Source organism: Mus caroli, chromosome 3 (assembly GCF_900094665.2).
Source record: "Mus caroli chromosome 3, CAROLI_EIJ_v1.1, whole genome shotgun sequence".
In the NCBI taxonomy this organism is placed as follows: domain Eukaryota; kingdom Metazoa; phylum Chordata; class Mammalia; order Rodentia; family Muridae; genus Mus; species Mus caroli.
The window spans coordinates 57249921-57252349 of record NC_034572.1 but is presented as its reverse complement, the minus strand read 5'-3'; the positions used below and the strand labels follow the sequence as shown (position 1 = coordinate 57252349).

Sequence of the window (2429 nt, the reverse complement as noted above, 5' to 3'; positions counted from 1 at the left end):
AAAATCTTGGGTGAATCAAAGTTTCTGCTATAACTAAGGCAGGCTTGGACACTGAAGTGCTTCTGAGAGAGGTTTGTTGGTAAGTAGTTGCTGAGGCTCAATAACAGAGGATTGGGAAGTATCAGGGCCTTCTTTGCCAGTAATCATAATGACTTTGGGTGCTCTCTTAGCCTCTGCCATTCATTTAACCCCCAGTAATCTCTTATAATTTTTTTCAGAATACTGATTGTGGCAACGTTCCTGCCCAAGGTAGTGAGAGATAGTTACCTTTGTTCAAAGGACAAAAAGCTGAAGTCTGCACATGGACGTGTTCTAGTGAGACAAGTCCAGAGATCAAGATGGATGACAAACTTAATACACTAAAAGTCTACATCGTGGTGGAAGACAAGAAGTGGAAAAACATAGGTGCAGGACAAATTTCATCCAAATGCATTGACTAGCTTCAGGGTGTATGTTTGCTTGTTCACTCAGAATCAGATGGCTCATCAATTATGGAGTACAAGGCACATCCTAACATGTCCTATCAGAAACATGAAGGGGTGTAATCATTTGGTCTGAAGCTAAGGACCATTGTATGGCAATGCATTTCCAGGAACCAAATGATTGTGAAGAGACATGGGAAGTTATCTGCCATGTTCAAGGTAAAGATCTAAATGTAGAAATCACACAAGAACTTACTGATGATCTGTAACGTTTTGAAGATCTGCCACCAAGCTAGAATCAAGTTAAGAGGTCAAGCTTTGAACTCCACACACTTGAAATCATTACAGATTTCCTTACTTTTGTCAGTGAAGCACCAAGCAAGAAAGAAAGCCTGACACTGGTCTTGGAAAAGGAAGGTTACATTAAAAAAAACTGCTACATTTGTTCAAAACTTGTGAAAAGCATCAGAACATGGAAGGCTTACACTATTTGAATAGCATCATTACAGGAATCCTGTTTCCAGCCAATACACATTTGTTTAACATTTTGTTTTCTGATGAATTCATCATGGATGTGGTAGGATGCCTTGAATATGGACCTGGTTGTGATCAGCCAAAATTGCACAGGGAATTCTTGACTCAAAATGTGAAATTTAATGAAATTATACCAATAACACACCCCCAACTTAGGAAAAAATACAGCGGACCTACACATGATATTTTGTTCCCTTCATCCATATTTGAAGCGAATCTTCTTTCTGATCTTACCACTATGATTTTTTTTTGAACAAAACTGAAATAATTACCATGCTGCAGAAAGATGAAAAATTTTTGCTTGAAGTTCTTGCTCAATTAAAAGGTAACAGTGTAGGTGATGAGATATGGCATGAATTGCTATTATTCTTCAAGAAATTCTGTGCATTTGCTAAGACATTACACTCTCAAAAGAAAAATTCATTACACTAATAAACCTAGGAATCATGAGTGCACGGAAAGTTGTAGTACACATAAATGATTACCAAACACAAGTAGCTGCTCTAGAAATATTTTCTTATCTAGTAGAATATAGTCCATCCCTAATCCAGGCATATGCAATGGAAGAAGTCTGAGACAGTGAAGATAATGATGACCTTCTCATTTATATAATGATCATACAAATGATTTGTGACTCTGATCCTGAATTTTCCCAAGGCATGATTTTGACAGCAGTACTTCATCTTCTTCTTAATTTAGAGAATATGCATGTCACAGCTAAGGGATGTGAAAGAAGGAAATTTCTGAATTTCTTCGATACACTTTGCATGAGTAATCTCGTAGCAACAATTTTGTCTACCACAGTAAAAGCTGGCATCAATGATGATAATAGGGCTAACATCTGCCCTGATAATTATCAAAATGCACAATTGCTTGAAGCAGTTTTAGAAATACTCATACTTTGTATTCAATACCACTCAAAAAAAATTATATTATGAGCCACAATTTCCTCAGCAGAATCTTGGTGCTGCTGAGTTCAAAGAACATTTTTCTGATTTTGTGTGCTATCCAGTTTATGAGAAAAATGACTGGCCTTAAAGACAAAACTTATAAGTTTTACATAATTGAAAAAAATCTTTTTGAACCAGTTGTAAATGTTTTCATGCATAATGGAACTCAGTACAATATGTTAGATTCAGCTTCTATTAGGCTATTTGAATTTATAAGAGAAGAAAACATCAAGTCTCTTATTGCAAACATTGTGGAAAATTACTTTATGTCCTTTGAATCAATTCAGTATGTCAAGATATTTAAAGGGTTGAAAACTAAATATGAAGAAGAGAAAAAGAAGAAGAGAGAGAAAAAACTAAGAAGAGACTTACATAATATATTATACCAGAAAATATATTGTATACTTTTCAAAGTTATGGAAGTAAAAGACAAGGCAGACATATTTTGTAGACTTATAACAGAAGAAGAAGAAGAAGAAGAAGAAGAAGAAGAAGAAGAAGAAGAAGAAGAAGAAGAAGAAGA

General features: G+C 35.2%; 1 pseudogene; it reads left to right on the top strand.

Moving 5' to 3' along the window:
- Positions 1–338: 338 nt before the first annotated feature.
- LOC110291826 overlaps positions 339–2429 on the top strand; it is a 2551-nt pseudogene continuing 460 nt past the window's right edge.